This window comes from Propithecus coquereli, unplaced genomic scaffold (genome assembly GCF_000956105.1).
Source record: "Propithecus coquereli isolate 6110/MARCELLA unplaced genomic scaffold, Pcoq_1.0 Scaffold295, whole genome shotgun sequence".
Lineage (NCBI taxonomy): Eukaryota > Metazoa > Chordata > Mammalia > Primates > Indriidae > Propithecus > Propithecus coquereli.
The window spans coordinates 4,250,306-4,263,813 of NW_012148563.1; positions in this window are offsets into that span (position 1 = coordinate 4,250,306).

Genomic DNA, 13,508 nt, shown 5'->3' on the forward strand with positions numbered 1-13,508 from the left:
CTCAGGAGAAGCTGGGAGCCTGTGCTTCTCCTCCTCTGCCATTCCTGACCCCAAAGCCAGCCTGGGGACAGGGCTGTTGTGTGCACTGGCCCAGAGCTCGGTTGGTAACTCACTCTGAACCTGCTGTCCCTGTTTTGTCGAAAAAAAAAAAATCATTTGTAGGTCTGCAAGGCAGAGCTCCACCCAAGGTGACAGAGGGGGGTGGGGATTCTCTTTGTAAATGAGGAGGGACCCGTGTGTGATGTGGGCCACACCCCCCTGAGGGTGCAGCGGCCAGGTAGCTCAGGGAGGTCACTCGGGGTTGGCAGCCACCATTGCTCAAGGGAAGCAGAGCTCCCGGGAGCACAACTGCCCAGAGCTGTCATTCAGTCCCCCTGCGTTACTGAGTCCAGGAAATGAAAATCTAATTTGCTTAAAAACTCAGCTTTCCTGCTGTGGGTATCTTAATTTCACACACAATATTTCTCTGTAGTTCTACATTATTGGGCCTTAAAATGTCTGATTTAGTTACTTGATGTTCTTTTGCAAAAGAATAGAAAAAATGTGAAGGATGCAGGCCAATGAGACATTGCGCTGTCCCCAGGCTTCTGCAGTAAAAGGCTGAACTTCCGGAAAGACTGTGTCCTGACTGGGTGGCTCCCCGCTGAATGCGGGTCTGCAGCCCCCCAAGACGTCTCCGTTGCCCGGGTGCTTTCCTGCAGACGCAGATCTCGGCGCTCTGCTCCTTCCCTGAGAAACTGCAGGGGCTCCCTCCCCACAGCGCCGCATCCCGCGGGTGTCCACCTGCGAGTCAGGGGCGAGGGGGGGCCGCCCTGGGCTCCACGACACCTGATTTTCCTCCAAATGAGGTTCTGTGCTTCGGTTTCTCTCTCCTCCTGGACCTCCCCTGTGTATCACCTGTCCCCGTCCAGGCTGTGCCGGTGACTTCACATAGGATGCGTGAGGCTGAGCGAGGAAGCAGCTAGCTGGAGGGTTTGAAAGGATAGCAGGATGCACTGCTCGGATGGCTTTATTTTTCTCTTGCTACCAGAAGACTCAGGAAACAATACAGAAACTATGAAATACGTTCGTTGGCTTTCTCATCTCTTGAACAGTTTGACACAACCGGGCAAACCCTGGCTGCAGAGCTGGGACATCTGGGGCCCGTCACTGTGTTGGGCCACAGCGGACCCAGCTGTCTCTTGGTGCTAGGGTGAGCCCTGGTGACGCTCAGCCTGCAGGCAAGAGGAAAGGTTGTAGCTGCAGATCTAGCCGAGGGGAAGGCCACGTCCGAGCCCCCGGTCCTGCCCGCTGGGGTGGGCTTCTTACTGCGCCTCCGGATGCTTCCTCTCTGGGGGAAGTGGGTTCAGCCAAAAGATCAAAGAGGAAATTTAGAAGGACACGTGATACTGGCCAGGCCTCCCCACGCGGGGTGTACCCTTGTGGCTTTATTTTCCACGTAGCTGGCTTTGGTTTGTTGGGAAACTGCGCAGAGTTGCCCAGCACCTTGCGACAGAGGTCGGCTTCCAGCGTGCTGGACGTTTACAAATAGACGGGAGCCGCGGAAATGCCGTGAACTTCAGCTCCCTGACCAGGGTCACGGGAACGCCATGAATCAGGCCAGACAAATTCCCATGGTGTCAGCCACTCGGCTGAGTTCCTGGGGGTCACGGCTCTGTGTGCATTTCTCCTCTGTCCCCAAGTACCGAGAAAATAAATAGATGGAAAGGTTACTTCACAGATCCTTGGCAAAGACCCCTGGAAAGCTCAGCTCTATCCTGAGTGAAAGTTGACTGCGGAAGATTCTGATGCAATAGGGGGAAAATAAATAAGGCCAGGCAGCCGGTCCCGGGGGCTCTGCTGTCTGCAGGGCTGCGGAGGGACACCGGGACGCAGGGCCTGAGGCCGCGCGGCTCCCAGCCCAGGGTTCAAGTCCACCCCACTTACTAGCTGCGGATGTGGGGGACCCTGGCAGAAACAAAATTCTGTATCGAAGAGCTGTGCTCATTAGAAAGCCCCGGCTCGCCGGCCACCGCCACCTTGGGTGGCTGCGGCGGGATGGCCACGTGGTGGCCACGTGGCAGCTTCAGTGATAGCCGAACCTCAAGAGAGTGAAATCAGGGCAGGGCCTGCTGTGGGCAACAGGGGACTCTCAGTGGCCCAGAACTTCCCTTTCTCCTAAGAATTTTGCAGTTGGGAAGAGCAAAACCTAGGGAAAAGCGACTATGAATATCTCATGAACTGCCTCCAAAGGAGATGTCAAGCTCAAGGTGTTTCCGTCCGGGTACCTTCCTTCTACGTTCAAGGATCATTCGCTCAGTTACTAAGCCCCACCGGTGTGTCAGGCTGAGGGTGCAGTGATGGCGCAGAGACAAAGCCCCCACCTTCGGGGACAGTCCCCTACACGACAGAAACTCAGTGGGAAAAAAGGAAAACGTGAAAACCTCTCAGAGCACGCTACCCAAACCTGTCAAGGACGGGAAAAATCTGTCTCGTTAGGAGATTAAATTCTAGGTAAGTTATAAGAAAAATAAATTCAGCAGTATTTCAAAAGAATAGGGCTCCAGGAACAAGGAGGGTTTATTTATGGAGTGTAAGGGCAGGACCTTCAGACGCTTCTGCCAGGTTTTAACAGACCTCGGCGATACGTGGCAGTAGCGTTCAGACTGTTCAGATTCTTTGACTCATGTATGTAATCAAGCACATCTACAGTCAAAAAAGAAAATTAATGGAATCATCTCAGTAGGTACTAAAATGCATCTGAGAAAAATTTAACATATTTCTGATGTTAAAATCTTTTTCCGATATTTAAAATCTTAATTAGCTACAATAGAAGGATTCTTCCTCACCTTCGTAGAGCCGGAGCGTATTTCTTCCAGAAGCTGATGTAACACTCAAGCTATCTGCATAAATGTCAGCAGGCTTCTCGCCAACATACTGCTTTGTAACATTATTTTGAACTTTGTAAATGATTCTATAAAACAATGAAAAGAAATAGACCCAAGGCTCTGGGTCGGCAGAAGATAAAAGTATCATTATTTGTGGATGATACAATTGCCTGTGAGGAGCTTTGCTCCCGCCCCATCACCGAAAAAGAAACTGTTTCAAAATCGTTAGAACTAATGAGACAATTTAGAACCAAGGCTGATTACTAAGTGCAGATAATTTTTTAAAAATAGTCTCACACACACTAGCAATAACCGATTATATCATATGAAACAAAAAGATGCCACTCACGAAAACAAAACATACATGATACTGGCGTATGCTTCGTGAGCCGTGTGGAGGACCTTTCCAAGGAAAAACCTCTCGGCTGGGAAATCCACCGGAATACATTTTTGAAAGAGGAGCTGTGTTCACCATGGGGCTGTTTGGAAGTACGTGGGATTGTGAACATGTCATTTCTTTCCCAAGTTAATTCATATATTTAATAAAATTTTTCATTCAGCAAAATTATTCTCAGTTGCACGTGTAAGACTAAGACAGCAGACACATCCAAGACATTCACGAGAAAGTGGGGAGGGAGGTCTCGCGCTGCCGGAGAAGGTGTTTCAGGCATCGGTGTTCGGGCCACTGGGGCGCACGTTGGGACCAGACAGAAAGTGGGATGAGCTCAGGAACAGCCCTGAATCCGTCCTACTCAGGCACAGGGCAGGGGACAGTGCCCGTGAGCGGGGCAGGGCGGGTCCTTCAGAGCATAGTTCCAAAAGGCTGGCGTTGAGCAGGGCTACCCGAGAACAGCCGCAGCCCTCCCCTGTCCCCGGCGGTCCCACAGCCAGTGCCCGGCCTCGGCACCAGTGCAGGCCGTGATGTCAGCCCCCACCGTCCCCTCACCGGGGTCTGTGCGGGGGGCAGCGCACGCTGGCCCGTCATAATTACCGTCACACTTTTTCCTGCAGTTTCTAATCTAGAGTTAAACGGCAGCTGAAGAGTATAAAGCCCAGAGCGCCAGGGAAAGGAAGAGGCAGCTCTTCACCCGGCCCGGCAGGGCCTCCGGGGCTTGTTAAGGCCATGGGCACCCGCAGACATGCCCCGCATCCGCGCCCTGCTGATTTTAGGGCTCAGCCTGAGGGGACGTGGATCCCTGCTCACCCCTGCTGTCAGCCGCACCCTCCTCCAGGTGAAGCTGTGCTCCCCGTGCCAATTCGGAGCACGTTCCTTTGGGAGATAACACAGGGAGGAAACATTTCTCCGGAACAACAGTGACTGCAGATTTAACCCCGAAACCCAGCTCCGCGAGCTGCCCGTGCCGGGGGGCAAGTCGGGAGCTGTCCGCAGTGGGGCCCGCACTCTCAGCGGAAGTCGCCGTGTCCTCTCTTCGTAGCCCACTGCCTTCAGGAGCGACTTCTTCTAGTGTTTCATTAAATGTCAACGGTGGAGGTCGCGGTAAGAACTTGTCTGTTGAACTTACTAAGTGAGGGTGTGTAAACTTGCAGAAGGGCTGAAACCCACAAGTAACGAGAAATGAGACCATAATTTTAAAAAATTCTAGTTGTAAAATATCAAGCTGCAATGTGTGCTTCATACAGAGAAAGACTGTAGCAAGCACGAACAGGCAGGAAGGGCCGCCTTGGCCATCGTGCGTGGACCCACAGTCCTGGCTGTCTCCGCACTGAGACTGTGCGCCCCTCCTGGGTGGGGCGACCGTCCGTGCCGGGGCGTGCGTGTTGGAGAGGCTTGGGGGTGGAGCCCTCTCCGGACCAGCTCAGGAATCAGGGCTCTGTCGGCTGATGGGGGTGGGGCGGAGCATCAGAAGTGATGGCCCATTGATCAGATGACCGTCCCCGCCTGTCGGCCCAGGGCTGTCCTGGTTTCCTCCTGCTCTGCAAACATGATTATTAATGGTGCCCTTTCACCCCCCAAAAGTCTCACTTTACATGATGAATCATGCTGTCACCCTGTCCAGCAGACACACACCCCCATGGGGGCTACCTGGCCATCTGCCACACTCGCCACTTGGGTAGAATTGCTTGTGGAGTTTTCTAAAATACCCCTCCTCGCCCTTCCCCGCCACCCTCGTTCCAACACCCCCAGCTAGGAAGGCGTTTCCCAAAAATCGCTCCCCTGGACACCAGGGCTCTGGCGTTAAGTTGGTGGCGGTTACAGGATCCAGCGCTGCCCTGAGTCAGGCACCAGCCCTGGGCTGTGGACATGCGCAGCTGGCGGGACCCTGGGGGAGCTCCCTGGACGTGGAGAGGGAGGGTCGGCCATGCTGGTGTGGTGCGGGTCAGGGAGGGCTTCCTAGAGGAGGCAGCACTGACCAAGCCCCCAGAGCTGGAGAGAACACGCAGAGAGAGAAGTAGAGATGGTTTATGGGGCTTTCATTTGTGGGGGACCCACTACGATCACTGGGTAGGGTGTGATTCAGGGCCCAGAGGGAATGAATTCCCTGTTGAGAGTCCATGCCCTGTGGGCAGAGAAGGGACCTCGGACAGAGCCCTGGGCCACCAGCATTTCCGGCCGCGATCCCCCATCAGCGTGAGGATTAACGAGCACGTGGCCATCGTCAAGGCTGGCGACACTATGGAGCTCACCCCTTCCCACAAGCCCGGGCTGGGTGTGTTTACGCCATCCCATGGGGGGTCTCGGAGAAAGTCCCCCCTCACTACCCCCGCCTCCCACTCATTCATTCCTTCATTCATTCACGTCCTCAGCCTGCCCAGGCTCTAAGAGCGGCATTCCCAGCAGCAAGGAGATCTCCTGGCAGGGCTCCTACCTGAGCTGGGTTCAGAGGACGCTGCTCCCAGATAGGAAATGTGTATTGTCGTGGGGGTGCAGAGTCTCCGACCCCGAGCTGGGCTGGGCTGGTGCTCTGGGCCGTGGGCCGTCTCTGCCCCGGGTCAGGTGTCTCCTGGTCCGCGGTCCTGCACGGGTCGCAGAGGGAGCTCTGTGTCTGCGTCTGCCTGGGGAAGGGGGTGTGCTCTGGGGGAGCCACTTGGCCTCTGATAGGAGCTCTGGGCCTTGCGGGGGCTGCAGGGAGGAGAAGGTGCCCCCACTGTGCATCTGGGCTTTCCGCCCACGTGAGCCCTGGGCGCAAAGCAACTCCGTGAAGAAAGGACTGCCCATGTCTCGTCTCTCCCTGTCTCTGACTGTCTCTGTGTCTGTCTCTGTCTCCCCCACTGTCTTGTTGAGCACAGACTGAGTCAGGATGTGTAAGGCTGGGCCTCCCTGGCTCCCTGTTCATACACCAGGGCCCCCCCTCTTCCTGGGGGCTCTCCCCCCACCCCCAGCACCAGCCTGGGTCTCCCAAGCCTGAGGGCACTGTCTTGGACACACTCGTCCGTGCTGATTTCCCGGAGTGTGGGAGTCCCAGGCCTCCGTCCAGCGCTCTCAGTGCCTACCTGTGTTCCTGGCCTTCTCAGAACCCCCGAGACCACTAAATAAGGTGGCGGCTGGAAAACAGATCAACACTTTTTTTCCGCTTTTATGCTGCAACCCGAACAGAAATGCAAAAGCCTTGTGGCCCGTGCTGTGCCAGGGTGCCCTGGCTTACAGGCAGACGGCTCTCCGGGAGCATGTGTGAATTTAATCTGGGGTAAGGCGGACTCCTGGTGCGATCGTTGGAGCCTCTGCACCCTGACCCCAGTCGGTCTCCCGGGCAGGAGGAGCTCACACTCCAGCTTAGCCTTCCTCTGTGCCCTGGCTTCCCGGCCAGGAGTTAATGATCTGTAAAAACACTTAAATTCATGAGAAAAACTCCTCCGTGAAAGGAGCGAATTTGCTCGTAACTTACAGATTCATTTTGTCTCCCGATGAGGGAACTTCCTGGGAGCCAGTCTATTCGGAGTACTGGAAAGTGATGACTCGATTTTAAAAGTCCTCCAAGAGCAAAGCTTCCTCTAACAAAATGAAATAGTGCTTTCTGGGTTGCTCTCGCAGCAAGCGGGGCGGTCCTGGCTGCTCAGAGCCACGAGCAGGTAGCTCCGTCCAGGTGTGCACCCCAGGATGGTTGGGGCTCGGGGAAGCCACAGTCCGGTGTGCAAACGTCTGAGCCCTCTGGGTTTGACGTCGCTTACGTCCTTGACACCACTGCATCCAGCGCTGGGAGGTGGACGTGACGTTCCTGTGTGATTCTTCCCCCGGGTTCTGTTTTTCTGCTGATTCTTCTAGAAACCTGAGCAAGGCCTTTGCATTTCTGAGCCTCCATTTTCTGCTGTGTGATTCAGTAGGGTTGGAGGAGTTGGAGGAGTTGGAGGAGAGCCGCGGCATTTATGTGACTCTTGTTTTATTACTCGGGTTGGGCTGGCGACGGTCCCTCCCTCCCGTGGAAGTCGCCCCTTGTGGACTGTATATCCTCGCCGAGGAGCGCGGGGTCTCCGAGCACAGGGGAGCCAGCCAGAGCTCCACGGTGCTGCAGATGGGTTCCTTTTACCACATTACTCATTTTTAAAATTCTCTGCTGATTTAAAATCCACTCGCACTCGTTTCTGCAGCTGCTTGTCTCTGAGGAGCTGGGCTGGCTTACTTGACATTGAACAGAAAAAATAAGGAGAGAAAAAACAGAAAGTGAAGGGAGAAGGGACAGCAGACGCGAGAGCCCAGCCTCCCTCTCCCGGTCCCCTAATTCCAATAGAAGGAAAAGAATCAGGATTTTGAAGACAGATCAGGGAAAACATTTGGCATTTGAGCAAAAGAATTTTCTAGAAGCCTGGCCAGGGAGGAGCTGTGAGCACACGGAGGGAGTTGAATAAGATGAATTCCCAGCTCCGAAGGCCCTGCAGGGACACTGGGGAAGGACATGTTGATTCTGTGCCTTGTGCAGAGGGAGGCGGTTTTCAGGAATGACAGGCGGACGGGGCTGTGTTTTCGCTGGTTTCCCAGCTGTAAGATGCACATAACTGTGGCTTTGCTCTCCCTGCGCATCTGCGACGCCGTGAGAGCCGTTCGGCCGTCCTTCCTCCCGGCAGGAAGAGCTCGGCCCGGGCGTGCCAGGTCTGCGTCCCCTCACCGCCTTCCCCTGGGGAGATCTCTCCGCTAGGCGCAGCCTCCCCAGAAGCCCTGCGGTGCTCACAATGCCAAGTGTCCCCTGGGGAAAGTCGGGCTCCACACCTACTAGCCGGTTCTCTGGGACAGATTTGCCGGCCGCTGAGGTGCCAGGACTCGAGGTGTGAGTGAGCTCTCAGGTCTCCCTGGAGACACCAACACTCTCGGCCCTCAGGGCCGTGAGACCCAGGGGCAGGTCTCCCCACTTCCCCCTGGAGAAGTGGGGTCCGGTGGGGGCCGAGACGTGGCCAAGGCCCCTCAGACAGCCAGTGGCAGAGGTGGGATGGGAGGGCCCAGCCTGGCCTGAGAGAAGCTCCCTCTGAAAGTTGCCTTGTCCCACAGCACGTTCTAAACCTGCACTCTCCTTGTGTAGGGACTGTCCCCTCCACGTGCCCCTGCTCTTGCCGTACGTGTCCAGGTCTAAGCCCCAGGAGAAGATTCTAGGCGTGGTATGATTCATGGACAGGTTCAAGGGGTGTGGTTGACCTTGTGTCTCAGGCCGTGGGACAGGCTGGCAGGGGTGGGAACAGAGTGGCGCCTTCGTGCCTGCCCGGTGCTGGGGCAGACAGGGGGCAAGGGGAGGGCCGACGGGAATGTCCCTTTGTTACATCTGTAAGTGTTCAGATGAGGGGTCCCACGGGCCAGCAAACTCGCCTGCAGTGACCGCAGGGCTGGACCAAGTGCCTCCCCGCGCCAGCGGGAGATGTGGGGCTGAGCTGCACACACCCGCTTTACTCTCCCCAAAGCCACCGCGGCGGGTGGCTCCAGCTCCCCTGGGGTGGCGCGGGCGAGAGGGCAGGGGGGAGGGTTCGCACGCGGAGCTCCTTCCCCGTGAGAGAACGTCTGCACGCAGAGGACGCGTGACGACGCGTTTCCCCTGAGAGGCTCACGGTGACTGGCGTCACCCTGGCCGTGAGGACCTTCTTCTCCGACTCCTGCAGTGTCTTGTGGGTGTTCGGCGTCTCCTAGCAGAGAAGGTGAGATTCCCGGTGACGCTGACAGTGACGGTATGAATTTACCAAGGAGATGCCCAGGAACTCTGCCAACCGCATGCCAATGTTTGGGGTGGCCCGGGGGGTGGAGGCAGCGTCACTGGAATGCTCGCCAGGGTCGCAGCCTGAAGGGGACCAGGTTTTTTTAAACATTTTAAAGTGTTTTTGTAATCTTAGCTTTAACATCGCATTACTAATGATTTTCCCACTAAGACATAAAATGTGCAATGAACTTTATTCTGCAAACCAGCAGAACAGCGCCCGCGTTTTACCCGCTGCCAAGACCCTCTCGTGGGGTCTGGGTCCCAGGGGCAGAGCGCAGCTTCGCATTCATTATGTCTTCAGTGCAACCATTAAAATACCCGGAACTCAAGAGACACTGTTTGGGGAGAAACGTGGTTTCTTTCCACATCCTTTTGGTTCACTAAAAATTTTCATTTATGATTCTCTAGCCATAGTACACAGCATGAGGGAGAATTCAAATTTCTTCTCAGAGGGTGCCGTAAGGGGTGTAAGTGCTTTAAAGATGGGCACCTATGTACAAAGCATTCTCTCTTCCAGCCAGGAGCTCACCGGACCCAGAAGTCTAAGAAAGGTTCTGGGCCATTTAGTGGAGGCCCAGGGACGTCGGATGTTGGAGACCCCTGGCCACCATCTCAGCGTGATGCCCATTCAGCCCACAGGCGGTTCTGGGTGGTGCTGGGAGCCGGGCAGGAGGCCAGGTGCAGCGTTGAAAGGGTCATACCTTTGGTCAGCGGGGGCTCTGTTCTCAGCTCACGTTTCCAGTAGCAGGAGACTCTTCCTGCCAGAAGAGATGCCGCATGCCAGACCTTATCACGGCAGAAGTGTGGCTGCCGAGGACGGAGAAGGGGACAGAGGAGCAGCATTTGGTCAGGGCAGCCCAGAGAAGCACACTAGCAATGTCAAAGAACAGCTTGAATAATTGCAACAACCCGCGGCAGAGGTGCCAGGACTTCAATGCAAGGCTAATCCACTCACGTGTCTTGGAGTTTTCTTTCGTGTGCAGGAGAGGAGACTCTGGCAAAGCCATGGACCAGGGGTGGGGGCCTTTTTCATGTTGGAAGCCGCATTAATTGAGCTGTAATCAAATAAGGCCACATTCAAGAAACTTCAATCAGATACAGTTAAAAATGTACATTATTTTGTAAAAATCTAACTAGTAGGTACTTAATAATTTCAAAAAATGAAAACTATCCATTAATTTTATAGTTAACTAACCTTTTAATGACTTCGTTGTGTCTGCTTTTTGGTGGAAAGCAGTTGACTATTTGGTTGCAGCGTGGAGGTCCACAGTTTCAGTTGATCCTCTAGACGGGTATCAGTCACTTGTGACCTTAAGGGCCTCTTGATTTGGGTTAGGTAGGAGAATGTAGATTCGCAGCAATAAGTGGTTGAAAAGCAAGAAACCATTTTTCAGGCATGTTGCCAAAGGCATGAGTATTCCACTGCATTTTTCCATATTTCAGTTGGATCTTTCTTAGCATCAAATATTGACTGTCTCAAAAAAAAAGTCGTCTACTGAGAGCTCAGTCAATTCCATCTCTAGTTCTTTAGGTGCCCTGGTGATATCAGCTGGATGAGGCTGGAGTGCTGATACGAGTGATGTCATGATTCCCAAGTCAGTGAACCTTTCATTGTATTCTCCAATCAATGTCTGTAACAGCTGCAGATTCTTCAAATGATTTGCATATATCCTCCTGCTCATCAGTGACCTTTGCTAACTGGGGAAAGTGTTCATCCAAAATTTCCTTTTGAAGAAGTGTTTTCAAAAAAGATAACTTTTTTCGAAATGCTTGGATTTTTTGCCACATATCATATGTAGATTTAGTTTCACCGTGCAAAGAAATAATCAAGTTGCTTTGATTATTTGATTTGACATGATATCACACAGAAATGCTGCATTCCCACAGAAATCTTCTTTCAATAATTCACATTGCTGATTCTGTTCTGCATAAAATTTAACTGTCTTTTCTCGCAGAGATAAAATTTTGGCTCACACCTGTCCCTGCGATAGCCAACCCACTTTAGAATGATGCGGCAAATCCACACTGAATACCTCAGAGTTCAACATGAGCGTGTTACGAAACTGACAATGCCGTGTTGCATTTGTAGGACTATAGTTAACAATACTTATAACTTGTTGCAAAATGTCACTTAAAACAGTAGCTTTAGCACAGAGATTTTGCTGATGCAAGATACAATGAAAAGAAATGAGAGCCTCGGGATCTGTTAATACTTTTTTTTATCTGTGCAGTAAACCCTTCATGTTTTCCAGTCATGGAAGGTGCACCGTCTATATGTACTCTCACCACATTTACCAAATGCAGTCCAACTTAATGACATTTATCTTGAAAGTTGTTGAAGATATCTATTCTGTGTGTTCTGTTCACAAGAGCACCCAATGTGGGTAACTCTTCATAGCAAAGAAAATCTTCTGTTATGACCCGAGTGAAGTATAAAACCTGTGCCAGGTCAGTAGTATCAGTTGATTCATCCAAAGCGATTGAATAATATATATTTTCCTTTTGAAGTATTGCATGAAGTTGTTCTGTTAAGTTGAAGGCTAATTCATGCTGCCAGTCAGTTGTAGTTCTCCTTGAAAGAGGCAGTTGTTTGTACCTGGAAATGTTATCGAGGGCTAAGCATCCTACAACTTCGACAGTGCATTCTTTCACATATTCTACATCACTGAATGGCTTCTCTTTTTTCCTGAGTATATAAGCTACTTTATAAGTTGCTTCAGTGGCATTATTTCCAGGTCTTATTGCTGCTTGAAAGAATTGTCTTTATTTTTGCTTTTCATCTTTTAATTTCCACAATACAACCTTTCATGCCTTTCTAGTTTAAAACATTTGTGGTCCTTTTGAGTGTTATATGCTGATTAGCACTGAATCTCTTTAATGTTGATACTGCAGTATCACGAAGCAAGCAAATCATCTTATCTTTAGCAGAAACAAGATCATATTGCAATTCTCAATCCTCATTAAAAACTCGTTTTTCTTCCTTCAGCAGTCTCTTGGTCTTCTTTGACATAATGGGCTGTTGAGCAGACAGAATTAAAAAATACTGTCGAGCTGTGCAACTATTCACAAATTCCACTTCAAACAGAAACACAGGCCACCATTGTCAAAAGCTGATAACAGACTGATGCTTGACCCCCATAAACTCTCGCCAACCAGCCTGGTGCGGTAGTAGAGCCCATCATGCAGGGGAAGTTAAACTACATCGCGATCGTAGCAGCCATCAGTTTAGCCCTATGGCTTATTAATGTTCTAATTGTGCCGGTCGATCTAGGAGGACTATTTCGTTGAAACTTGTTTTATTCCTTGATATTTTAAATATGTTCATTTTGAAAATAAAATAAAAATCTAAAGGACTAACAAAAATGTATTAATAAAAACAAAAGGATTTGTTCTGTAAAATTTGGATTCCGTCAAAAGGCTGCTCTTAAGGACCTAGAAGGCCACAGGTCCCCCACCCCTGCTGTGGACCACCATGCAGTGACTCTGACGCTTGCTTTTTCCACCATGAGCTCCTGAAGCCACCAGAGCCCCAGGAGCCTTCATGCGAACGTCACACTGACACTGTCTCGTCCTGAGGGGGCCACCCCTTGGAGGAGGGTGAGGACATGGAAGGGGCACCTCCCAGCCCAATTTTAATCCACCTTCCCTCTCTTCTGCCCCGCCATGGGGTCTCTATATAGCACGGATGTAACCCCATTGTTACCAATCTAAGATGTATAAATATCGTTATATTCTCTTTCTTAGAGTTCTGCCCTTACTGTTGATTATAATAAGCTAAGTTTCCCATGGGCTCATTCAGCATCTTGCTGTCCACACTTTGCCCACAATACCTGGACTGTCCCAGCCATGATTCCGCTGCCCTGTGCATTTCCAGGAATCGAATCCTGGCATGTGGCTGAAGTCAGAGTAATTAAATTATCAGTTTCTCAGATGCCATCTATACTTTGTGTAGGCGTTCTTTGTTTAAAACACCTGCCTTGGCACTTGAGGCAGACTCAGGGCTGTGCCTGAGAACTGAATCTCTTCCGCAGACTCCTCAGAGCCCCTGAGTGAGGCAGGGCCACATGACGCGGCCCAGCCAGGGGGACTCAGGGGGAAGTGGGAGAGAAAGCGTGGAAGCGGAGGGCAGCACGCCGGCCTCTCTTCTGCTGAGAAGGTTCCCCGCAGTGCAGCCGCCAGACCAGGGAGGCTCCGCCAGCCTGAGGCCCTTCGTGACCGTGCAGAGCAGAGCCCTGCCAGTCGGAACACGCAGGAGTATTGAGTGACTGCTGTGTCACAGCACTGAGGTTTAGGGCTTACTTGTCGTTGCTGCAGAGCCTGACTCGTGCTGCCCAAACAGCACCGCCCAAGAAGGAACACAATCTCGTGACCCGCCGCTGCCTTTCAAGTTGTCGTGAAAGCCTCGCGCATGCACACTTTGCTTTGTGAAACGGTATTTCCTCGGGAAAACCCTGTAAAGCGAGTCTTTTAAGACTCACACTAGAGGAGCTCAGTTTCTAAAGGCACTTTT